This window comes from Arvicola amphibius, chromosome 2 (assembly GCF_903992535.2).
Source record: "Arvicola amphibius chromosome 2, mArvAmp1.2, whole genome shotgun sequence".
Lineage (NCBI taxonomy): Eukaryota > Metazoa > Chordata > Mammalia > Rodentia > Cricetidae > Arvicola > Arvicola amphibius.
Window position 1 is genome coordinate 44,244,679 of NC_052048.2, and position 27,610 is coordinate 44,272,288.

The following is a 27,610-nucleotide window of genomic DNA, read 5'->3' on the forward strand; positions in this document are numbered from 1 at the left end:
ATTATAAGTGAGGAAGCAAGAGAGAAGACATAAGAATGACAACTGACAATTTTGCCAAAATAGAGCAATAAGTTATAAAGAAGGAAAATTGAAAGATGCATTAGTGGAGTTTGGGCAGCAAATTCAGAGTGGAATTTTAAGATGAGCATTTCTCGTTATCTACTGTGTAAGTTGATACACCCTTGAGGAGAACAGAGCTATGCTAGTTATTCAAGATGAGTAATACATTATTCCCAAGCATACACTGCTTTTAAATATTCATTTAACATCTCAAAGTTTTGCCTTGGCTCAGGTGGGTGTAAGTCTCCCTAAGGCCATACTAGGTCCTTAGGATCTGGGCTAACTGAAAACATTCATGCCCCACCAAGTGCTTTGTGGCTCCAGGAAGGCGGATGTTGAGAAAATTTGCTCATTATGGTGAGCAAATGCGTGGTGGAGAAATGGGAGAGGAGGAAAAGTGGAATGGTTCGGGTGCTGTGAAAAGAGGTGGCATGGGTGAAGCAAATGAGGTGAGGAGGAGGAGGAGGATGTGAGTAGCCTGCTTGCCACTGACTGGAGGTCAAGGTGATGTCTGGGTCCAGGCTGCTGCCAAGGGCAAAGTCTAGGTCTATGATCCTACTGATGCCAGGATCTGTGTTGACATTCATAGTCCATGTTAGTGAAAACCAAAAAGTACAGGCCCATTTCTACCTTGTCTGATAGTCAGAGAGTTTGGAAATTGACAACTCAGGAGGTGATTGTTCGTATTTTCAAAATTAAAATAGCCCAATGTCATCCTGACATGTGATCAGGATATGCAAATGGTAAGGGACAATGATCAGTGTTCTGTCAATTATATTTTAAATAAATGCTGTTTGGTCAGTAGCCGGGCAGGAAGTATAGGTAGGACAACCAGACAGGAAGTTGAGGCGGGTCAATGAGAACAGGAGAACTCTGGGAAGAAGGAAGTCCTACTCTGCAGTCCTGTTCCAGCCACAGAAGAAGCAAGATGTGACTGCCCCACAAAATAAGGTACTGAGCCACACAGCTAACACAGATAAGAATAATGGGCTAATATAAGTTGTAAGAGTTAATAAGAAGCCTGAGATACTGGGTCAATCAGTTTATAACTATGTAGACTTCTGTGTAATTTCTTTGCGACTTAATGACTGTGGGGGCCAGGTGGGACAGAACCCTCCGACAACATGCAAATGCACTTCTGCTCCTTCTTTTGTAACTATGAGGTCACCTAGGAAATGGGCAGTGTTCAAATTTCTTGACCTAGAGCATCTTCACTACTTAGAAAACAGAATGCTAATAATTTGATGTCTCAGAGTAATACAGCCATTGACTGTGTGAGTTATCCTTTGGTATCATGTAATAAAATCTTTTGTTATCTTCTCCCCCATTTATGTTGGGTATAAAAGCTGTAAAAAAAAAAAAAATAAGTGCAGGTGAATGTCAGGATTTCAGTCACTAAAATACCCTCCTGAAACTTTCTATGGTTTCTGTCCTGTTAATTTTTTTGTGCGTCTTCATATTCTTACTTATATTTCTTTAATTCCCACTGCCTTACCTGGGCAAGAATTGCTTTTGTCGAGGTGGGTCCCTACATATGGTGCCCAACGTGGGGCTAACTGGTGAATCCCAAAATGCACAAAAGTATGGCCAGGCGCACAAGGGAGTATGTGAGGAACCATGCGAGAAAATTGCACCACAAGTGAAAAAGTGAGTAATGAGCGCAAAACAAACAAACAAAAAAAACATAAATAATAAAAAAAGAGAAAAAGGAGAAATCGCGAGTAAAACTCTAGTTTTGTAAATGTGGGACAAGAAATAGTAGAAATAGTATTCATTTATCGGTACAGTTGCTTAAATGTATGTTGGTAGCCAGAGGAGCTAAAGTGGAGCAAAAACAAGGGCAAAAATATTTAGAATATAATATCTATTATATTCCTGCCCCTGCTCAGGCAGCGTATGGTTCGCCACCTTTGGACTGCTGGGTCTCGAGGAGGCCAAAGTGGCGCCTCGCCTTCCCCTGCAAGCCATGATGCTTTGGTCACCCAGCCACAGCCTCTGTTGCTGCTGAATGGGTAAAAAGAGTGAAAGAAATGGGGAGTTTGGCCTAGCAGAGGCCTAGGTTACCGCTGAGATTGTAGCAGTCCACACAAACACACAGCACTGTAGCCAGCTGAGTCTGACCCACACTGCGATGGAGCCAGGAAAGGCAGACAGGAAAATTTAAAGGGCTATCTATACGGTTCACAGTCAGCGCCCAGAACAGTCAAAAAAAAAAAAATGCCTATTTGGCCCATGACTCAAGGAACCTATACAGATAATTCCACCACCTTAACAGAGAAGAAGATTCAGAAACTCTCCTAATTTTATGATTACAAGATTTAAAATAAAAAAGCAAGGATGGTAAAAATCGGAGTAGCTATACCCATCTAAGATTGTGTTCTCACACTGCAGTCTCAGAGCCGCTGCAATGGCGAACACCTGAGAGCCTGTAAAATTATTCCTCCACCTCTAACACCAGCCTCTGATGGGACTGTTAAACGTAAAAACATGGCCTGTGCCCAGGCGCAGCAGGCAACGAGGGACAGATACCTACTGGTTCCAAGTCCATGGCAGGATGGTCAAGTGGCAGAGGGAGTATGCAGTAGGAATCTCTGTTGATGTCTGTGGCCTGTGTTAACCACAGAGGTCAATAAAAACCAAGCATGGTGAAATCTGAGGGCCAGGATGAGCTGGTGCTGCCCTTAGCAGGTCCTGGGAAAGCTTGGCCTGACCGTTACCTAAGACTGCAATAAGAGAAGTGGTCCTGACCCTCGTGGGATTGTTGGCCCCAATGACCTGACCATGGAAGAGCTGACCCTCTGCATTTGGGAGAGATAGTCCCACCCCTCACCACAGGTGTGGGGAAACTGGCCTTGATAGCATGAACATCAGAGAGTTGGTTCTCCCCTACACATGCCCTCAGGGCATGAACTCAGCAGTCAGGATTGACCAGTTCAAATACCACCCAAGTCCAAAACCAGGAACTAGGGTAGGCCATCCTAACATCTATTCCCTCTGTGACCTACCGAGCATGTGAAGGAACTGGTTCTGTGGAAGGATACCAACAGGATCTCCATCACTCAGGGTGGCCACAGGTTACAACTGAGGAATTTCAGTGAGGGCCCAGTGATGATGGTGTGCCTATACCATGATACACACCAAGTCTTCCAATGCCACTAAGACAAATAAAGAGGTACTGAAGAAGTGAAAAAAATAGAGAAGCAAAGTGGGTTTTTTGTTTTTTGTTTTTTGTTTTTTTTATTTTTTATTTTGCTATTGCTTGTTTGTTAGTTTGTGTTGGTTTGGTTTGGTTGGGTTTTTTTTTTTTTAATTTTCTTTGAAGGGGAAATCCAAGGGCAAATATGTAGGTACTGGGAAATGAGCAGAGTGGGGGAGCATGATATAAAATTCCCAAAGAATCAATAAAGAAATTATGTTAAAACTATCTCAAAGATTCTGTGAGTAAGACGTACAAATATGGCTTTTCTTAACTTCATGCTCTAAGTAAAAACTATGGTGAAACCATTGAGCCAAGATGCCATACTATCTCATGGCTCAATTGGGGCAGAACCCCCTTGTGGGTCCAGATGATTATTAGCAGAATCTACCTCTTATAATGTTTCTGAGATGACAGTTTTAATGACTAGCTAGTGGTAACCTTCAGCTCCTATTCACTTGGGCTATTAGTTTCACCAAACAGCATAATTCAACAGGGCCATAAGAAAATCTTCTACTAAAACTGAAGTCACAGACACTATAGCCTAATTTCAGAAGTGAGATCTGGTCTCTTTCTGGTGTGTGTAGCCTGCACCTGAGACCATGTTGATGTCCTTGACCTGCGCTGCCAGCAAGGGTTATGATGTGTGTCTGTGGCCAACATAGAGGAAGAGGACCATGTTGATGTCTGTGTTCTGTCCTACCTCTAGACACCATGCCGATGTCCATGGCACGTGCTGTCAGCGAATACCATATGTAAGTTCATGGTCTCTTTTCCCATGACTATAAAGGGCAAGAGAGCTATTTTTACCATGGTATTGATGACTGCAAACTCAAAGTGGAGAATCGGGGACATAGGAAGGCTGCTGTGACAGGCTTGTGACAACACTTACCCCCTCCCAAAAGTAATAGCCTAGACAGAAAGCCATTGAAGAGAACTTTTATTTTTTTAAGATTTATTTATTTATCATGTATACAACATTCCTTCCATGTATGCTTGCATGCCAGAAGAGGGCACCATTTCTCATTATAGATGGCTGTGAGCCACCATGTGGTTGCTGGGAATTGAACTCAGGGCCTCTGGAAGAGCAGTCAGTGCTCTTAACCTCTGAGCCATCTTTCCAACCCTGAGGAGAACTTTTAAACATTGTGACTAGGATGCTAAAGCACAGCTCTTCACAACTGATGCTTTCTAATGAGGGTGTGGGTGGAGAAGGACTCAGCTTTCTTTAAGGGGCTTGCCACAAGGAACATGACCATGCTCCAGTGAGGATATGGGAAACACGAATTGGACATGTTTTTCTTCTTCCTCTTCCTCTTCTTTATGTGTGTGAGAGGTCCCAAGAGCTGGTGGGGGCAAGAGGGTTGCTGACATGGGAGGACTGGGAAGTGAGTTTGCTTGGGGCTCATGATGTGAAATTCCCAAATAATCAACACAAATATCATGAGAAAAATAGAGAGAGAAAAGTATATACTCGAGCATGAATATAGCAGGAGGTGATTTTTTTCTTTTAAGATTGTCTCCCATGCTGTTTTAGTTACTTTTATATTACTATGATAATATACTATGACCAAGGAATCCTAGGAAGAATTTTATTTGGGGCTTACAGTTTCAGACAGCAAAAGTTCATGATTACCACAATCAGAAAAATGAAACAAGCTAGGCATAGCCCTGGAGCAGTATCTGAGAGTGTATATCTTTATCCATAAGTAGGAGGCAGAAGGAAAGAGACTAGGAATACTAAAGCCAGACCCCCAGTGATACCCCTCCTCCAAAAAGGCTATATTTCCTAATCCTTCAAAGAATTCTATAAACTGGAAACCAAATATATATCTAATGAAGGAATCTGAATGGGGTCAGGTATGGCTTATTAGCAGACAAATCAGAATCAAAGCACTATACTCACAGGGAAGACCAAAGCCATTAACACTGTGGCTGCCTCATTTCAAAAGGGATGAACATCAAGACACCAGTCACACATGATTCTATGGATTACTCGTAGCTCACGTATAACCAAGAGATAAAACCCAGGGGGGTTTATCCGGTCACACATCTCCAGTGAAGATCACGCCCATTAGACCAAGCTTGGGGAATACAATTGGCTATCGGACCAAATTCCCACAACATACATCCACAAGCCTATGAGGGTTACTTTCATTCAAATGACCTGCATGTCAATTACAGAAATAGGTGCCCATGTGCCTATTATTGCCTATGGAACTCACAGTGTACATAGCATCACGGGGCAAAGAATTCTGACACTACTTATGATAATGCTAACAAACATTTCTGTCTGTTTCTTAACACTAGTATAAAACTTGGATTGGATAGAAATGAAAAATACTTGTTCTTAAGTGGGGTATTGTTACTTTTATACTAAACTAATATTTGTGTAGTGTTTGTATAATTTTTACACAGCTAATTAACATTGCCTAAGACCGAACTTCCTAAATGCAACACTCTTTGGTGTAGATGAATGGCTGACTCTGGAGCATGACCTCTCACCTCCAAAAGTATACTGTGGCATGACTAGAATGCCACACACATGCACAGAAATGCTAAGAGACTCTAAAAGAACAATGCAAGTATATGGCAGGAATATCTCTCTTACTATCCAGAACCCTGTGGAATCTCTCACGAATCTGCCAGAATCTTTTCAACCTGCCATCGCCATGATTGTAGTAAAAGTAGCAATACAAAGGAATAAAACTGTGGAGGTGTAAACAAGGTCACTTTTGTTCATAAATATTCACACACATGAAACTGAATATTATAACAGAAAGAAAAGGAAGAAGAAAGAGATCTTAAAAGGAAACCACGGGACTTCCATCTGGCAGAGGGCAGGTGGACTACAGGGAGAGAGGCGTCTAATTGTGTAGCTTTCTTTTCCTTCCCCTCAAAACCACAAAGGCAAAAGCAAGCTTGAGATAGAGACTCATCAGGGTGAAAGATCAGGGAGGCAGGAAGAAACGACTCACATTGCTCCTGCTTTAATACCTGACAAGGACGGCATTGTGATTCTGTCCTCAGGTGAACTACGAGGAGAAATAAAACACAATAACTCAATCAAATTTCTCCATTAAGTACATCCCCAAAGTGGACTAACACATCGGGCCTTAGCCCATCAGTGGCATCATCAAAGGCATCTTGTCATTGCAAAGACAACCTCCAGCCTCTGCCTCACTGCAAACAAGAGACGCTGAATAAAAGAGAAAAGAGACTAAAAAGACAAAAGTTAAAGATTCCCTAGCCCAAGGACAGAACGCTTAACACATTCACTGGATAATGTAGCTCGACTGAAGCCAGTTTTAAAAAATGTATTCCTGTGAAAAATATTTTTCACCTTCAAGCATAAATGTTACATAATGACTTTATTTGAGAGAATTATCTAAACACTGAGTTGTTATTCCTTTCATTACAGAAATATAAGCATGTGCATATACACACACTCACATACGCCTCTCTCTCACATGCACACACATCTCTCACAGACACATGCACACACACTTCTCTCTCACTCGCTCACACACATAAATCTCTCTCTCACACACACACACCTCTCTCACACATACACACACACACATCTCTCTCGCAAGCTCACACACACCTTTCTCTTTTTCTCTCTCTCACACACACAAATCTCTCTCACACACATCTCTCTCTCATTTCTCTCTCTCACACACCTCTCTCTCACACACACACACCTCTCTCTCACACACACAGCTCTCTCTCTTTCATACACACACCTCTCTCTCTCTCTCTCTCTCTCTCTCTCTCTCTCACACACACACACACACACACACACAACCTTTTATCCCTCTGGTCCAGTCACAGATGCACATTTGAATGCTTCCCAAAAGTCAACTCCCCCTGCACATTTAGCATATTGCACCCTTAGCTGTTGTAGACACAATCGATTTATTATGCTGTTTTTAATAAACCCTTACATATTTGCGATTTGCCCTCCAATCAGTGCCTTTAAATGCCATCAGGGAGATGACTGTGGCTTAATACTGTGAGCATTTTCCTTTCACTGTAGACTAGTTTTTATCTCCCCTTGGGAGTCATTTAGGATTTCAGAACCACAAAGAGCGGAGGCTGTTTTGTTGAGGTTGAGCACACAGAACTAAGGTCAGAAAACTTTTCTTACAAAGTACTTGACAGTGAATGTCTTAAAGTTTGTAGGTCATATTCCCTATCCCAACTCCTTACATCTAGTATTAAAATATGGAAACAATCAAAGACAGTATCTAAGCTCTTGTAGCTATGCTTCACAAAACTATAAAACAGTGTGAATACAGGGGCTATAGGTTTCATACTGCTTATAAAAATCTGTAGTTATTAAATGTTGGAAGGCTTAAGTATCTAACCATGCCTACATTATTGTCACAACATATGACCAAGAATAATTTTGCAGTTACATATATAACAGCTTGTGTTAAATAGCATAAACTTTCTTTTTTAATTTAATATACCTTGTTTTATATAATATTACTAAATTAATGGTAACTTGACACAAACATAAAAACCTTATAATTGCACATTTTAGAGGGAAAATAATGATCAATGCAGGATTCTTGCTGCACTATCTTTATCTCGCTCCTTCCAAATTAAATTCGATTATTAACTCAACTGCACAGGCAGGCATATAAAGCGCAAAGTTTGTAAGGGGCATTATTTTCTTCAGCTGCTAACTGCCAAGCCTGACTTCTTAGGACAAGCCTCAAATGATGTGAGGTCTAAATTTCGAAAGGCCTTTAAAGAACATACCTCTGCATAGACTGGAGAGCTTTGCAGAGTGTCTCCACCGCAGTTCCTTCATGCAACTAAAGGCAAGTGGCAAACCTCAAGAGACCAGAAAAACTATTAGCTACATAAAAACTCTTGAACCTAAAGGGACTTGGATAATGATGGGCACCAGCTCTAGGGCCTATGACCAATCTTCTGAATCTTCCCTAAGTACCTGGAAAAAGTAAAATATCACGGAAGGAAAGACACTATGCTCTCTTGCTAATTGAACCAATTTTAAGCTTTGTGTGGGAACTTACACAACTGTGCACTCACTAAATTGCAGGGAAGAGCAAAAAAACATAAAGAATATATGATTTGCTTAATGCAAATATTAATCTATTTTCTATCACAGAAAAATCTAACAATTAATTTTCATTTTATTATCTTGATTATGAGAACAATAGAGGCAACTAGTCCTGCTAGCCTTTCCATGAAATGAAAATGAAGGTCATGGGTAGGGCAGAGAGACTCATTTTTCTAGTCCACAAGTTAAAAGTCAGCTCCAATTTATATTGCTTTGTCTATTTTATCTGGAATAAATCTCATTTTTGTTTTCCCATCATTTTAACCTAGTTGTTTGAAAGTCACTTTGTAGCTCAGTTCCCTTCTCTACCCTTCCAAATTGGGGGACCATTTCTTTCTTCATTTCTTCTAAAGGCTGATGTGGCTCCTAGCTCCTTAGTTTGATGATATACAGCAAATGATTGTGTAATTGCTTGGGTTTCATTTGCTTGCTTATTTTTCATGAGTTGCATTTGCATTTTGAATATCTTTCCTTCCTTCATTGCTTGCTTGTTTCCTTCCTTCTTTTCTTTCTTTAATAGTGTCTCAAACTGAAGACCATGTAATCATCTTGCTTCAAAGTCATGAGTGCTAGGATTACAGGTGTGAGCTAACATGCCCAGCTAAGTAGTATCCCTCACATCATAGGGAGAATATTCTAAATTAAAGCACAAAGTACAATTGTTTCAGAGGGTACTAGTTATTAATCCTCCATAAATTCTCTTTACATAGAAACAAAACTCTGTTCCAGTAACATAAACAAAGTACAATTATCACTGAAATCCACAGATACACAAAGTAATCTGGAATGCTCTCACCCTGTCTCTGTAATCAATGGATCCAGAAAGGAGGACTAATCAGACTTCCTAAGCATAGGAAATAAACATCTATTATTTAAGCCACCAAGTCTGTAACTTTCAGTTATAGAAACCCTAGCCATTAAAGACACTGTTTTATAGTGTAAGGAACTCATAAGATAAAGATTACCCACCGTCCGTGTGTAGACACAGAAGTAATTTAGGGCTAGAATTTAAACACCAAGGGTTCTATACTACAAAATCAGATATGAGAACTTTAGTCTCTTTAGGTTTAATTTTTTGCATCTGAAAATTTGGCCTGACCACAGTAACTACAATGTAGTGAAGCTGGGTGGTGAGAGCATAGCACATAGGTCCTCGCACCCATAGATCTCCAGAGAAACCAGGAAGGTTAAGCATGCATGACTGTTTTCCCAATGGGAAAGATGAAAAACCTGTTCTTCCCTACAGAAATCTGAGAATCAGAAGTGATTAATAGCCTGGTGACCTGTGTTATCTGTTGGACCAGGCCGAATCAAGCTCTTACAACCAAAACTGGAGGCAAGGAGTAGTCTAAATGACCCTAATAGCCAGAGACTCCCCCAGCTCCCACAACCTGACCCAGCGATGGCTAATAGCCCAAACGACCACTGTGCTATCTGTATGACAGAGACCAGAGAAGGACAGACCTTTAGTCCCTTAACCTAGCACTGGTAGCCTATCTCTAGACCCCATCTTCTCAGAAGAAATGACATGTACCATGAGTTGAGTTTCAATGTAATTGCACTTTCTTGTTCACTGTAGATTGTATTTCACCAGAAAGCTTTTTTCAAATTACACTGGCCTTAAATACATTGGGAGTAAACCGCCCATTACTAAACACCCTGAAGTCTAATCCAGGTTGAGAAAGTCAGCCTTTAGCAGGATTTCATCCTTATCTCTACGTGATTCACTTCCCTCTATGGCACCTACAGGGATCCCCCCAGCTGGAAAGATTAAAGAGTGAAGAGGAGAAGCTCTGTTAATGCTTGGAATAAACAGCTCAGTAAAGAGAAATTATGATTGTGAAAGTATCTATTACTATCCAGAGGAGATTAATAAACCAATTTCTGTAGGTTTAGTCATACATCAGTACTACTGAATTGTGACATTAAATAAAAAAAAAAATGACTTGAAGACTTTGAACAATTCCTACAAGATCTTTGCTAAAGTGGGACCACTTTTGATCTAAAACATAGATTAACCCTTACCTGAATTCAGATTTCTTAAGTGATCCTTCATATCCTGGGGAAGGGACCCACTTACTCCAAAAAAAATAAAAAATAAACAAAAGACCCATACATTTCCCCATGGGGAAACATGACACCTTTGGCCTCTTCTTGCTTATTTATAACATAGACCCTCCATATTTCCATTTTCGACCTCTTGGGTTACAGGCTGAGCTGTCCTGTTCCCACTAAAACAAAATGTCTCTTAATCAAACTTGGGTTATTTTCTTGTGAACCCAGTCTATTTCCCCAGTGGGCACACAGCCCATAGTCAGCAGCACCCCTAGGGAACTGAGTCACATCAGATGAAAACATGCTTTAGTCTATTTTCTGTAGCCACCAATCCTCATTCATCACATATGACCATATCTGTACATCCTTGTTTCCTTAAAAAAATGTGTCTAACCTCTTCAGACAGTTTCTGTGTCAGCCAGTTCCCGATCCTTATAGCAAACACATGAAATGATTAATTTAATAAAGGCAAGGGCTCATTTGGCTTACTGCTTTCAAGGTGACTCTGTCTTTGGTCCTCCTGTTTTATGCCTGTGGTAGCATCTACTCCTCGTGCCCAAAAACCTGTCAGAGAAAAGATATTCACTTTCTGCCTTCAAAACAGAAAAAAGAAACTGTCAATTATCCTCCCTGAGGCCACACTGTCTAGCCTGTATCCTCTTAAGCCCCACCTCCCAATGGTACCACCATCTCCAATAGTGCTAATCAACAGGCCACAGCTATATCACGCGAGCCTTTGCAAGATTTCTGAGAACACCAACTGAAGCCCTTGCTGATCTTGTGATCATCTCATTCACCCTCTTTCATATTAATTTGGAATAATCTTTTTCTACCCAAGTCTAGATTCATTTTTAAGTTTGCAAAAGAAACCTGGAAGAAATATTTGTCACACCCCTCAGGGAGTCCTAGATTAATTGGCTGCTAGGATTGTTCACCTCCTTTCCCCATGCCTGCCACTATGTCAGACATTCCTAGTGTAATTGAAAATTGATAGGCAAAATAAAATAATACATAATCAAACTAGAGACATGTTTCTGCTTTGTAGGAAGATGTTTCTCAGGGGTATTTTCTGCCTAATCCAATTTGAAACATTCTAATAAAATTTCTTTTTATTCAGAACCTTTTGTACAGCTGGAAACTGAACTATTTTGCCAAAGCAGTTTTAGGGCGATATTAGAAGGTGTATTATAAAAGTTAAATCATCTTCACACTAGGGAATCGGGGATATGATTGCATAGTCTTGTAATTGGCTAATCAAAAGGTTCACATATTAAAATGATGAGGTTGTTCACCAGAGTATTATTTTGTGCTCAGAAGATAGGTTCTAGTTTGGATATCCTGGAGAAAGCTATGACTTAGAGTCTTGTAGAAGTTGCCAGTTTTGTTTTTTCTATTCTGTAACAGCTTGGTGGTATACAGCTTTAATTGTCTCACCTGGAAATCTTGGCAATGCCACTTCACCTTACTCCACAGTGAGAAGAACTGAATGTGGGCAAAGTGCTAAACTATTTATTAATAACATTCATCCTCTGTTCCAGTGATTATAGAGAGAAAGACCTGTTTATCTCTGAGCAAAATCTTTATTTTACTATTAATTTTTTTAAAAAAATTTAAGTTCAGTGTCATTTATCACTCAATTTTGTTGAAATACAATTAGTGTATATAAATTGTATGTAATTGATACATATGGTTTAGCTATTATGCACACATGCATGCATGCATATATACACATACTTGTTTTACTAGTTCTAAATCATAGATCACACAATACAATATATTCACAGTGGTTTGTGCCCTTTGCTTTTATTTTGTTTTTGGTTTTGTGTGCACATAGATGTGTATGCTGAATGTATTCAACATGAGATGGACTCATAAAATTTTAAGAACACAATAACTTTTTGTCCATTATACACACCATGTTGTTATCAGATCTCAGGAATATACTCTTGAGTAATTATAAATTTTTATGCATTGAATATTTCAAAAATCAAAGTTAATTTTTAGTGTTTCTTCTTTTAAAATTTTGTCCAACTGTAATTGAAGATTTAGAAAGTTGAGGTAGGAGGATTGTGGTGAGTGAGATACCAACTTGGAATACAGAGCAAGACCCTGTCTTTTTTTTTAAGATTCATAATATCTTTTTAAAATTGTTTTTATTGAACTATATATTTTTCTCCACTCCCCTCTCTTCCTCTTTCTTCCTCTCCTACCCTCTCTCACGGTCCCTATACTCCCAATTTACTCAGGAGATCTTATCTTTTTATACTTCCCATATAGATTAAATCCATGTATGTCTCTCTTAGGGTACTTTTTGCTGTCTAGGTTCTCTGGAGTAGTGAATTGTAGGCTGGTTTTCTTTGCTTTATGTCTAAAAGCCACTTATGTGTGAGGACATATGATGTTTGCCTTTCTGATGTCAATATGTAACATGAAGGAAGCCAGGCCTGCTTGTTTGGGTTTCTGTCCCACCCGGTACCCCATAGCCGGCACACCCCAAAGAAATAGCACAGAGATCTCTATAAGTTATAAAGCTGATTGGCCCATTAGCTCTAGCCTCTCACTGGCTAACTCTCACATCTTGATTAACCCATTTTTCTGATCTATGTTATCCATGTGGCTCAGTACCTTTTTTCAGTGGGGCAGATCACATCCTGCTGCTTCGGTGATCTGGGCAGGAGTGAGAGGAATCAACTTCCTCCTTCCCAGAGTTCTCCTGTTTTTATTACATCATTTCTACTTCCTGTCTGGTTTTCCTGCCTATACTTCCTCCTGGCCAATCAGCATTTTATTTAAAACATGATTGACAAATTACAGACAGTTCTCCCATCCCATCAATATGATGTTTTCTAGGTCCATCCATTTGCCTACAAATTTCAAGATGTCATTTTTTTCTGCTGTGTAGTACTCCATTGTGTAAATGTACCACATTTTGCTTATCCATCTTTCAATTGAGGGGCATGTAAATTGTTTCCAGGTTCTGGCTATGACAAACAGTGCTGCTATGAACATAGTTGGGCACATGTCCTTGTGGTATGGTTGAGCATCCTTTGGGTATATACCCAGAAGTGGTAGTTTTAGGTCTTGAGGTAGGTTGTCTCCTAATTTTCTGAGATATCACCATAATGATTTTTAAAGTGACTGTCCCAGTTTTTGTTCTCAAATTTAAAGTGTCTGCATCATAGAATTTAAACTAGCTAGCACATGGGAAGAGAGAGAAGTGAATAGACAATTTCTGGTTGGCTTCTCTTTTCTCACCGGAATGCCTGACAGGTGTTTGTTTTAGTGTTTACTTATTGGACAATTTGTCCAGCTTTGGGGAAGATTAAAAAATATTGAGCAACTCACCCAGGTCCTCTGGCTATGACAAATATGTTTGCATTTCTGCTGCTCACTTCCTCCTATATCCCAAAGCTTACTATCACATTTTCTCCCATCCTGTATGTTGATCCTACAAGTATGCTTTGTGAAGTTGTAAGCTTTCCATCCCATGTCACTTCCACTCCCTCATGGAGTGGCTCACAGGAGACACTTTCCCCATCCTGCTTCTCTCCCTTCACTGCTCTACCACACAATAACCACATCTTGCCCTTTGAATTTTTCACATCAGAGTCAAACACCACTCTGTTGTGTTGCCTAAAGATCTGGGAATCTATTTCAAAACTCTCACTCTCAGTCTTTGTATCTTTGTCTATCTTTTTCTCTCTGACTCTGTCTCTATAGGTCTCTCTCTCTCCCCTCTTTCTCTTCCTCTCTCTCTCTTTAAATATACATGCTAATAACTAATTGTTATTAAAACACTGTTGAACTATGAATGACTTAAAAACAAATATTTTTAGTAGCAATAAACAGTTAAAATGAAATAGTAGTGATGGTGCTATTTCCACAATCAGCGCTAACTCACCAATGTAAAGCATTACTTTAGGTGACCTCAATGTACCCAAAAGGCCTATAATGGAAGAAAACAGAAAGAAAAGGATGCTTGTTTGTACTCAGCACAAATTTCAGAATTCTGGGATCAAATGAAGTGCCTTGTGTCAGTTACACCAGAAATTTTAATTTTCTTCTCAATTATTGCTCTTACTGACTTAATAAAATAAAACTAAATAACAGATTCAAACAAAATAAATAAATAAATGAAACAGCTATACTTAGATGTTATTCACCAACAGGCACCGTGATAAACACTTCAGTATTTATGATCTTGATTAGAGGTCATAGTTCTTCATGGGAGGATCATTAACACAGGAGCTCTTGTTATACTGAACATCAAGAATCGCAGAGAACTGAAAGTACAGGATATAGCTGTTGAGGATACAATTCTCAAGTTTCCATGGCCATAAAAAATTGTGCCATCAGGTAAACATTCAACATGTCGGGGACATTTTACACAATCCATAATATAACCACATTAAAATGCCAAAGTGCTATAGGTATCTTATGATGTAAAATGTATTTAGCTCATCTCATATGGTCACCTAACGTCTTAACAGTTCCATTATTATCCCAAAGTCTCAGTTCAAAATTTAAAGTCAAAAATAAAACAAAGTCTTATTTTCGAGCTATTATAAAATATCAAGAAAGTTACATATTCCCAAAAGCATTCCCACGCTTACTCTGTCTATGTAAGAGAAAAAGGAAGGAAAATAGCAAGGTAGTCTGAACCAAAGGAATATTGGAGGCAAGATGACCAACCTATGGCTTAATTTTCTTTATGTATCTAAGGGACATAAAGTCATGTTGTGTCTTTAAAGATTTGAGCACTGCTACCATATTTTCTTCACCTTTTTATAGTCTATAAGTCTACTATCTGAAGCTGGCTGTATTCAATACATGTAACTTCCCCTGGATGATTGTTCACATTCTGGCATCTCAAACACCTTGCTCTATTTATGGTGGAGTAGGTTTCACCTTCACGTCTTCTCCTATCAGCCTTTCCAGTACGACAACTCCAGTACACATTACTTGGACCCCCAGACTTTCTTCTGAAATAGGCTTGGAAGTCTCTATGATTCTATATCTCCCACATTGTGCATGCATTTAAAACTGGGATCATGCGAACAAACCCAAGGTATGCAGTCAGCCTGCGTAGCAGCTCCCTCCTTGAACCATGTCTAGATTATCTTCTAAGTGCCTGGGTTGCTAAATATGGTGAAACAAATTCTGGTGAAAGATCTTTATGTGCAGCCTTACTGAGCCCAGAGGTTCTCCATTCTCTAGAATTATCTTTGAAATTTGTCTTACTTTTCAAACCCATGAACCTAGGAGGATTAGACTCTGAACAAAGATTAGAATTTCCTCAAGGTATCTTGTTTTCCTGATGGAAAGTACTTGGGTCATTTTTTTTAATGGTGCTATTTTTTTTTCAGAAACCAAGTCTCTCTTTGCCCAAATTCGAAATATTTTTCTCCACTGACCAAAATGTAAATTTTAAAAGAATTGCTCTCAGCTTTTAAATGTGACTGTAATCTTGTTTAAATCACCTAGTATTGACCATGCGACAGGTTGAATAATGGCCTGTTTTGAAATGTTTCTCACTATTTTTTTATTAGTCTATCACATGTAAACTCAGCCTATGATAAAATCTTAAGACTAACAATTAATAGCCACAGTCTTTCACTGAATGGAGCTTGAATGGACTCTTCTCCAAGATCCAATAAAGTCCTTTTGCCCATCTGAACGCTCCCTACTGTATGCATTTACACTGACATTCTGTCTCACCAAAATGCCCCTTTAATCTCTGCTTTCAGCTTTTTATACCTTCTCTAGCCTGATTCTCTAAACTTTTCAAATTTTTCTCACGAGTAAACTCTAAAGACTGCTGAAGCACAGAGAAGCACTTCAAGTGCCTACTTTCTGTCAGTTGAACTTTCATTGCTTTGACTAAATATCTGAGACAATGTGAAGTAGTAAGGACATCTTTTCTCACATTTGTGACTTTTTAGTTCATGACAGAAGGAAGGTATGTATCATGACTCATATGATAACAAACAGAAAGCAGAACAGAGTAGGCACCAGAATGGATCAAGAGAGGACATGTGTTGTGGAGCTGAATATTTGTTTAAAACTATGTAAAGATGTGTTGCTGTTTCACCTTGCCTGCCTAAGGCACCTGATTGATCTAATAAAAAGCTTAACAGCCAATAGCTAGGCAGAGGAGGGATAGGTGAGTCTGGTGGGAAGAGAGAAAATGGAGCCAGCCAGACATACACAGAGGAAGCAGGAAAACAGACTAGAGGGTACATAGATAAGACAGCACATAGATTAATAGAAATGATTAATTTAATTTTTTAAATGCTTTAGCTAGAAATAAGCCTAAACTGAGGTCAATTATAATTATAATTATTCATAATTAACAGTAAGTCTCTGAGTTATGATTTAGACTCTGGAGGTCTAAGACAGTCTGCTGTAGACATGGCCTCAAAAACATACTTCTAGTGACCTTTCCTACAGTTAGAAGCTATCTTCTAAAAATTCCACCACCTCTCAAAGAGATGCCAACTCAGGTCCAGACTTTCCACACATGATCCACACATTTCATATTTGCAGCATAATACTTGTCCAATGTCAGTATTTCACAAATACCATTGTGGACTACACATTATATTGATAAATTGACATATGGTGTTTGTACTCACTGAAAATCTGACTTTGCTATCAAGAATATCCCTTCTCCATTTCATACCCTAGCATGTTTCTGTTGATGAAGATTTCTGTCCCATCCAGTCCCACAGCTGTTCAGATCTAAAGAAATACACAGAGGTCTACATTAATTATAAACTAATTGGCCTATTAGCTCAGGCTTCGTATAACTCTTGTAATTTAAATTAGCCCATAACCCTTGTCTATGTTAGCCATGTGGCTTGGTAACTTTCATCAGCGGGGCATTCTCATCTTGCTTCCTCTGTGTCTGGGTGATGACTGTAGACTGCATCTTGTTGTTTTCCTTCCTAGGATTCTCCTGTTCTCCTTCCCTGCCTCTACTTCCTGCCCAGTCACCCTGCCTATACTTCCTGCCTGGCTACTGGCCAATTAGCATTTTATTAAACAAGTACAAGAAACAAATCATTACAGGGTAAAATCATTGTCCCATGGCAAGATTGTCTCATAGTGTCCTTCAAGGTTCCTTGCCTAGGGATGTAGGCGGGCTTGTCCTCTAACTCCTTGACAGGGAGTGAAGAGAACAAGACTATAGTGCAAGAATTAAAGGCACAGTGCCCTACAGAACATCTAGAAGATAAACTATTTCCAACAGAAGCTACTGTTATTTATCCATAGTATAAAAGTGCTTGCAGTGGCAAATGGCTGGAAGCTGTGCCACAGAAACAAAGCTTGATTGTGGATGATAGCCGAGTGTCTCAACTTTGGCAGTCAGATTGTACTGTATGCTTTGAACACTCAAGTTGATAATGCTTTGTTGTCTGTCTCTCTGTCTCTTGCTATATGCTTTTACACTTGGCTTGCTATATAGTTAATAAACTCACTCACTCAAAACTGAATGTGTAGGTATCATATAGCTCATTCCCCAGACAATATAGAACAGGAGAGAAGGTTTATTTGGTACCAAATAAGAGAACGAGATATTTTACATCATTGAGGAGAAGAAGGAGCCACCCTTAACTAGAGCTTTAGAGACTGCATAACAAATGCTCTTAGATCCCCAACTGGAGTTCACCATTGTTTGGCGGAGAGAAAGAGAGCAGACATCCTATTTAAGAAGTAAAGAAGTGGCATTCATGATCACTGTTTACTAAACTGTATACACCCACTTCCCAACAGACTATCCAGATCTGTGAGGCAGAAAACAGAAATTCTAAGACCAAATAGATTTGTAGAACAACAGATTAACTGGGTTTAAATCCTCTGTCTTTGAAGTCTTCCTGATACAATTGATGTTTCAAAGAAAGACAGTTTCAGTTCAGCTGCACAGCCTTTTCATCATAGAAGTCTTTTGTTCCCTGATCCACTCTCTGGGCCAAAGGACCAAGTTTCCAGAGAGGAGTGCCAGGGTCTGGGGAAGCGTCTTTGAGAAACAGCTATCCAAATGGCCACAGGGCAGAAGCTACTGTTCTCATAAATCTATTTTAAATGTGTTTATTGGAAGGGAAACAGAACAAGGGCTGTGGGGGCTTCTCATCCTCAGAAGAATCGTCAAAGCGTGTGTCTGGAGAGAGGCAAAGCGTTTGAGTCAGATGTTTGATCAGCGGGATCGCTGCATAATGAGGTTGCACATTCCACCTCCCAATCTGATGTGTGTAGCTGGAAACTGACGGTAAGACTTTGGCTTCTTTTTGAATTTTTTAAGTGATAAATGCTTATTTTTGGCACTGAAAGTCGCAGGTTTTTTTTTTCTTTTTCAATAGCAATTTTCCAGCTGAAACAGCTCATCATCATGATAAGCACAGAATGTGTGTTACAGACCACCTCCTCTGCCATCTGCGAAAGGAGCACACACAGTAGGAGGGCATGACGGCTACAATATGCGGCGCCGCCTAATAAAAACCAGCTAAGAACAGCTGTTAGCAAGAGGAGTGCTCCAGTCCCTTCTAATTTATTCATTATTTTACATGCCAAAGTGTTATCAGAGTCCCATCAACTTCGTTTCATATTAGAGGAATTTCACATAAGCTCTCCTGAGAGAAGCAAGCTCCTCAGGCTCCCCCTACAAAAGAATCCAATTAAGATCTCTTTCACAGAAACTGACTTCCCAGGAAGCCAAGACTTGATTTTGCTCTTAGACCCTCCTGTCACACGGTTGAGTGCAACAAAACTGTTGGGGATGTAAGGCTCAGGTTGATAGCTCAGAGACTGAATGCCCCTGTGCTGTACACCTTAGAAACTCATCCTGAACTCCTTTGACCCCTACTGGTCTTCTTGGATGACCTCACAATCTCAGCTATAATCAGCATCTTTTGAATCTGTTCTTAATTCTAGATGAAAGTGGTTCTCAGAATGTCTTAACAGCATGGATTCCTTACTTCCTAATCCAAGGGACTTAAAAAAAAGTTCAAGATATTCTGATTTTATATAAATAATATAAAGTGAAACATAAAAGGGAATTAACAGTGACTGTTTCAACTATTGGGGTAATAGTGAATTATACTTTAAGTTTTCTGAATTATTAAATAACATTGAATGAGCTATATTCTTACATTGTACAGACAATAATTTCTAATGTATGAAGTTGCTTTTGCCATATTATGCCTTTGACATTATAACAAACTAGTGAGAGATAATATAATTAGTTTGAGGTCAAATAAGGTGCTTGACTCAAGAACACTTAGCTTAAACGGAATAGTAAGTGAGCCATTTGATGTCAGGATGTTTCAAAGGTCAATATTTGTTGCTCAATCTCATTCATTTGCTTCAAAAGTTATGTTTTTAGACATCAATCTTTAAATATGCTTGAAAGGAGATGTATTATGAAAAAATGTGCAAAGACTACTATTAATTTTTAATGTCTCGGTCAACAATTTACTTCTTCACCCTGAGATGAACTTGAAGAAATAATAACATTTTTACAATTTCATCAGATAGAGCAGTAATACAACAAAATAGGTTTTGTGTTATTTGGCTATTGCCATTTACATGTACTTAATGATCACAAGAACAGAAAGAGGCAGCAGGCAGACAGACAAAAAGAGAGAAAGAGAAGGAAGAGGAAAGAGAGGAAGAGAGAAAGAGAGAGAGAGAGAGAGAGAGAGAGATTCATGTTAAATTGAATTCCTATTGTGGCTATATAAAGAAAGTAGAACCTTCAGAGGATGATGAGATCTAGAGAAAGTCACACCCCTGAATAAATTTGTTACTTGTAAAATTGACAAAAAAAAAAAGGGTTCTGTTCCTTCTTCCATTGGAAGACACCACAATGAGGTACCATCATCAAGGAAATAAATATGAGACCTCCCCAGACACCAAATGCTAGCTTCTTGAGATGAGTCTTCACGGGCTGTAAAAGGGTAAGAGATAAATTTCTGTTATTTATTAAATTATTCAGCTTCATGTTTTAACAGCACACAGAAGAAAAAAAAAAAAACACTATAACATGCATCTAAGGTCATTTGCCACTGATCTAGTCAAAGGGGATACCAGAAGTTAAATCTAGGATCCTCTGTTGCTTAACAGCTAGAGTTCATCACCTCAAATGCAGAAAAGATAAAACAGTATTTCTGCATACATGACAGGCATCACTGATCAATTCTGGGACTCTCAATATATTTTGGTCCTGTTTGAATGTGACTTTCCCTTCAAACAGCTCTCCAAAGAGCCATGGTGAATGGATGATGATACAGTTCAGATTCAAAAATCAATGACCTTGGTTTTTCAGCAATACTGATTTTAAAATTTGTTGTTAAAAAATCAAGATGTATGTTGTAGAAAGAAAAGGATGTAGAAATTTCTAACATATTTTACAATCGATGATTAATATCCTGTCATTATTTATACAACAGAGTTTTTATGTCTACCAGGATAATGTGTGTTTCAATGAGTTTCACAACGGGGGATAAGAAGGCATGTAAACACTTTTTGTGTTCTGTGATTTTACCAGTTCTTACAGAGAAAGGAGAAATTTTAAAAGGGAGGAGGAATGAAAGACAAGCGTGTCAACACACACACACACACAAAGAGATCGTGTTGGGATTGTGGAATCAGGAATGTTATGACTATATTCCCAAAGTCTTTTAGAAAACATAAGGAGAACAATCTCATTTCTTATAGAAAGCTGTAGTCTCTTTCACTGTTTCATTAACAACTTTGCCGTACACTACAAAGATAATAAAAAACATTTAAGAGAAGCCCAAGAATGAGCTATAATTAGACATCAGTACATAAGACTCTTTGCTGCTTATTTCAAGTGATATGGCTATTGTAATGGCAAACACACACACACACACACACACACACACATATACACACATATATATTTGTGAAGATCTCCAGGTAATTATGATTTATGTCATGATGATTTCACTGGGGATATTTAAAAAGAACCCTGACTATTAATGAGCCTTTACTTTTAGTAGCAAAGTAGAAAAATGTCAGCCCCCTGCTGAAATTCCCGCTCAACAACTTCTGCTTCAAAATAATCTTCATTTAAAGTGTGGTACAGGAATAGTTCAGACTCAAGGAGACTTTACAACCTCTACAGTGTCAGTTAGAAGGATTTGTTTCTTTCCAGTTCTAAGTGCTTTCATTTTGATAATCACAAGCTCTAGTTCTCTTTCCACACATGGTTATTATCATACTTAACTTTGTCTAACTGAGATGAATGCAAAAATCTGTTAGAAGTCATGTCTGCGCTCAATGAGGGTGTTTCTAAATAAATCTCACCTCTGAATTTGTAGTGTGAAAGTTTACCAAAGTCAGTTTCCCTCCTTCATGTAGGTGGGCCTTATCCAATATGTTGAAGGTCTCAACAGATGGCAAGGCCAAATAAGAAAGAATTACTAATCTGTCTGACTGACCTTCCAGCTGAGCCTGCATCAGTCTCAGACTCAAACCACAAGTTCCACAGTTGGCTGCCTTGGTTTCTACAGTTTTAGACACAAATTACAGCGATGTCATGTTGACTCCTGAGTCAGTTTGCTGACTGAAGATCTTAGACTTCTCAGCCTCTGTAATTACAATTAAAAGTTAATAAATTAATTTAATATTTAAATTAATAAATTTAACTATTAATTAAATTGATAAATTAAAATTAATGTTATATAGCACATGACAATTTTATATAAGTATATACTTATATATTTTTAAAGATATTTATACACATACTCATTTATAGATACTTATATATTTAAATATATTAATGCACACATATATGTATCTATCTATATATAGACATATATGATGTACCTCTGTGCATATGTCTCTAATTGTCACTGTTTCCTCTAGAGGATGAAGATTAATGCAATGATGATTTTATCTCCACATCTTTCATTTATTTTACATTGTTAAATCATCTTTTGTTAAGATCCTATTTTATTCCTTGTTATTTCAACTATAATTTTTCTCATTTATTTCTCCTCACAAGTCATAAGGTTAGATTTTGTTGCAGAAAATAACACTGAATTTAAAGTCTTTAGCTCTTCACTGGGTAGTTAGCAACTGGGAGAGTCAGAGGTTTAAATCGGAAACATCAGAGGTATTATCAGATCATCTATATTTCTACCTCCAAACCTAAGGAACATCATGGGAGGGGGGAAGATGAAGACTCTAAGACCAGAGGATGGGTAGAGTGCTATGAAATACTGCATGGTTGTTGCAGTCCTGATCACACAGCGACAATGCATATCTGTAGTGAGGAGGAGATCTCACTACAAATGGCGCCCAGATGTCTATAACTGAATCCACAGAAAGCCTGAGAAAGCTTGGAAAAGAATAGAGTAAAGCATGTTTTCTTGGTAGCAGCAATCTCCCAGGTCTGCTCTGCTTTCTAGAGGTAAGCAAGCACTCTCATCTAAGAGAGGCTTCCTGACTCAGCTTTAGCTGCAAAACCCTGCAGCTCTTTTAAGAGGAAATGTCATGAAACACTTAAATGGTGTTGATGAAAAAGCTGAACGCATGCTTTTCTGTTTTCAGCCATAGCAGGAAAAAAGCTGCACTGTTTTAAAATGCTGGCTTTCTGGTCCATCCTGCCAGGGCAAACTCTGACTCTTTCACACAGGCAGTCCGACTGAGTGTGTGATGGAGGAGGGTCATCTGTCTATGTGTTACTTTCGTTGGCTAATAAAGAAACTGCCTTTGCCCTTTGATAGGACAGAAAATTAGGTAAGCGGAGTAGACAGAACAGAATTGTGGGAAAAAGGAAGCAGAGTCAGGCAGACACTTCAGGCAGTCACCATGATTCTCCTCTCTGAGACAGATGCAAGTTAAGATCTTTCCCAGTAAGACTGTACCTCGTGGTGCTACACAGATTACTAAATATGGGTTAAAGCAAGACGTGAGAGTTAGCCAGTAAGAGGGTGAAACAAATGGGCCAGGCAGTGTTTAAAATAATACAATTTGTGTGTTTTTATTTTGGGGTGTAAAGCTAGCCGGGTGGCAGGACGCAGCCCCACCATTCCTTCAACAAGTGTGGTCTGTGAGCAGAATGCTGCAGCTTGCTTGCTGGAACGGACCTTAAAATGCCATAGAGTTGTGGCAATAAAATAGGCTACAGCTGGTACTTCTGCCATGAGGCTGGAAAGCTAAGGAATGGGCTGGATCCAGTCTTCAAAGCCACAGCTTTCATCCTCTCCTTAAAGACTCATGTAGTCAGAAAAAGAGATATATAGTAAAGAGGGATTTTAAAAAAAACTCTAAATGGTTTACTGTGTGTTAAAAATATATGCTGGCCTGGGAGAGAAAAGAAAAAGGTTACAGTTCTTAAAAAAAAGAAAAAGAAAAAGAAAAAAAAGAAAAAAAAGAAAAAAAAACAAAAAGAAAAAATTAAAAACAAACCAAAAAAAGTTCTTAAAAAAGAAAAAAAGAGAGTAGTTGGGTGTGGTGGTACACACCTTTAATCCCAACACTTGGGAGGCAGAGGTAGATTGACTTCTGTGACTTCAAGGTGTGGTAGCACACGCCTTTAATTCCAATGCCTGGAAAGCAGAGACGAAGGACCTCTGTGAGTTCAAGGACAGCCTGGTCTACAGAGTTATTCCAAGACAAAGATATACAGAGAACCTATCTCAAAAAGTAAAAGTAAAAATAAACAAAATAGAGGTTAAAATAAAGCCATACAAATATGGAAAATACACAGAGAATCTTGATACTGTATGCTGTTATGCTCTCTTTGAATTGTCTGAATGCTGAGGAAGTAGCAACAGCTGCGAAAAGATATTTGTGTATAAATGCTTCTGAACTAATCCAAGATAGATATTTTATAAATACCTTGACTTCAAAATTCTAAGGTTATAATGCTTTGGAAAAGTTCTTTTGTTTTCACAGAGGATGAGACCCTGTGGATTGCTTCTATCCCAATATCACGCCCTCCTGAAAAGTTGCTGTGAACACCCTCAAAAAATCACTTCACTCAACTGCCAACTGAGATGAAACTAGCACATAGGTTATACTATGAAAGACCTGATTAACAGTGCGGCCATACAGCAGGAAGAAGTTTGGAGAGAAATAACTACGCCTATATTCCCAAATATTGTGTTAAATGTTCTTTTACATTAAATGGGGATATGATATAGGTATGAATATTTTGCATTTATGGATTTTAAGGTCAATTTTGTTATATGTATATGCATATTTCTAATCTTGATTAACGTATTGTGATTGTGTAGTTCATTTAAAAATGTAATGTATAATTAGGAAATATAGGTTGTTAATGGATAATTATCGATAATAGTCAAGCTTGTAGTCATGTTAATTAGATTTTCTAGATGTGCATAGATATATTTCAAATAGGCATTCTTCATATCTTTCAAAGACTACAGAATATGACATTTAATGTTTTAATAACTTAGGGTTTTTCATGACAATGAGACACGTCTGCTCCTGGCAGCACCAATCTACTTCAAGAGGAAGATGAGCATTGAAGAGGCTCCTTATCGAGTTGGTTAGCCATTTGGGCAAGAAACTGCTCTTGCCTAGATTGTTGCATAAACTGGACACAAAGAACCCACAGAAAGAGGACTGCTGAACTTGCCTAAAGGTGAGATGGTCTTTTGGGGTTCCTGATTCATGAAAGAGTCTGCAAGACATTCTGCAGGATACAAAAGAAAGTGACTGAACTGTTTTGGGAATTTCCTGCTTCATGGAAATGTCTGCTGGAAACTATGGGCCTGTAGGCTGAAGGTAGATACCCAACAGTACAGAGGAACTTTGGTTGACTGTCCAGGCAGCCTGGTGTCTCTGTCATTTCTAGAGTTTGGAAATTGCTTATTTCTTGTTAACTTAGGTAATATTATATCCTTCTGGAGTCTTTGATGGAGTTGAAGAATGGTTAGTTATAGTTTTCCTTTGTTATGGTAAAAGATAAAATAGATCTAAATATGTAACTGTAATTCTTGCTTGATAACTGTTTTGTTATATGTAATTTTACTACGCTAATGTTAAAGCCTTCCTTTTTGTTTAAACAGAAAAAGGGAAATTGATGTAGGAGGGTCTTCTGTTTTGTGTTGATTTCATTGGTTAATAAAGAAACTGCCTTGGCCTTTTGATAGGCCAGCCCTTAGGTGGGTGGAGTAAACAGAACAAAATGCTGGGAGGAAGAAGGCAGTGAAGAATTTGTCATGAAGCTCCAGCCCAAGATGGACATAGGTTAGAATCTTCCTGGTAAGCCACCACCTCGTGGCGTTACACAGCTTACTAGAAATGGGTTAATCAAGATGTGAGAGTTAGCCAGTAAGAGGCTGGAGCTAATGGGCCAGACAGTGTTTAAATGAATACAGCTTCTGTGTAATTATTTTGGGCATAAGCTAGCCATGTGGGAGCTGAGCAGGTTGAAAAGCAGGCCTGCTCGCCTCATCCCTACACATATCTGCACAAGAGTGACCCCTTCCATATCCCATCATGGATGAGGAAGGTTCTCCTGAGACTCCACCACTTCCTAAGGAACTATTGGTCATTAATGGTTGCTATCAGGGGTACCACTTTTGGGGGGATGCAGTCACTGATAAGGTGCTCTTGCTCTTTATTCAGCCTCATCCAAGAAGACTTAATTAAAGGAAGAAACAGCCAAGAAACAAGTGGGAACCCCACTTGTGAACAAAGAGTTTATCATTAAGCTGTCAACAAATATCTAAGAATAAATCAGAAAATGCGTTTTTGCTTTCACCAGTATGTACAGGCAATACGGCCATGTCCAAGTCCCTTTTGCTGATTCATTCTAGAAAATAAAATAACAATGGCATTAAAATCCTTATCATGTTGTTCTATCAAGGATTCTTATTCCTTAATAGTAATAAATATAATAGCACACATGCAAGAAAATGAGCTTTTATGTTTCCAAACAGTAGAGAGATACTCTAGGGTTTGCAGTTATGATAGAGTGACAAGACAGCATAGTGCCCTAGGAACCTAAATTGTTTTAGACCTCTGCTTCTTAGTTTGCAGAATTGAATAGAGAAGGCCGTTCTTTGTATGGTGAGTAAAATGGGCTTCAATAAACCCTCAATCCTTAGCTATTTGATGTAGCAGTGTTTAAAGGAACCCCTTTGAGAATTTCATGAAGGCCATTATGTACTTTCTCCCCAAAATACACATATGCACACGAATGCAAGGCTTATACATAATGTCACAGTATTGATTCTCAGACTAACTAAAGTCCATGGTCCTTTTTTTTTTCTGACAGTTTATCACTATAGAAATGCCACCTTCACAACACAACTTCCTTTAAAATAACTATGCAAAATGACACCATTGTCTGGTGCATTCCTTCTTACACTTTAATTTATAGAAAAAGTGTAAAGTGCATAGTTTTAAATGTCTTCCTGAGTTTATCTTGAGAGTTCTTATGCACTAGGATTCCTATGGCCAAGTGGCTTTCATTGGTTCTTTCAATTTGTATTCCAAGGAGGAGATAGGAGCAAGCAGGTGACCAATCGCCTTGCCAATTCTAAATACTAGCAGGATTAAAAAAATACTTTCCAGTTCTGAAGGACCTAATTGTGTACTGTCCATTGCTGTTATTTCCATTGTGTTTGCATGTCTCGGGTTTGAACTTACCACATCTACAAACAAGACTGTAAAGTATTCGAATGGCAAACTCTGAAGAGTAAGAAAGAATTCTTCCCTTCAAGTGAATCTTGTTTTCAGGAGAAAATATTAATGGCAGCGCTTTTGTCTCGACAACTGCACTATGGTGTACAGAGTTCAGCCTTACAAAAACTGGTTGCTCTTCTCATAATGTACACTAGGTGTCCCCATAGCTCCACACTTCCTGAATTCACAGGCAAAAGAGGGCGAAGATCCTGGAGGTGGAAATAATTTATAAGGGATTTACAGTAATCCGCTGTGGGCATGCACTTTAAAAGCTGCAGGGGAGATAGGCAATAGCAGACAGCAGTGACTTGGAGACCAAGGCAGGGTATTGGAGGATTTAGGGAAGTTCTATGTTGTTTATTCCCGTGCATAGGGACTCTCTGCTGAGCTTTAGAGGGAACCATGAGCCAAAGTCAGCTTCCTCTGCTTTCAGTAAAAGTAGATGCCGGTGATTTCAAGACCTTTTCACACCTCCTCAGATTCAGACACCTCAAGGTTACCTCCTCTGCATTGGC

At 38.8% G+C, this 27,610-nt stretch overlaps 1 long non-coding RNA gene across 2 annotated transcripts; it reads left to right on the forward strand.

Annotated features, from left to right (window-relative positions):
- Window positions 1-948: 948 nt before the first annotated feature.
- LOC119807742 lies at window positions 949-24,371 on the forward strand. 2 transcript variants are annotated; one of them, XR_005284346.1, is made up of 3 exons: window positions 949-1,011; window positions 18,508-18,675; window positions 24,316-24,371. It is a non-coding gene; the product is annotated as an uncharacterized LOC119807742 (long non-coding RNA). The 2 variants fall into 2 exon arrangements; XR_005284345.1 differs by lacking the exon at window positions 24,316-24,371 and adding an exon at window positions 18,767-20,104.
- Window positions 24,372-27,610: the final 3,239 nt, after the last annotated feature.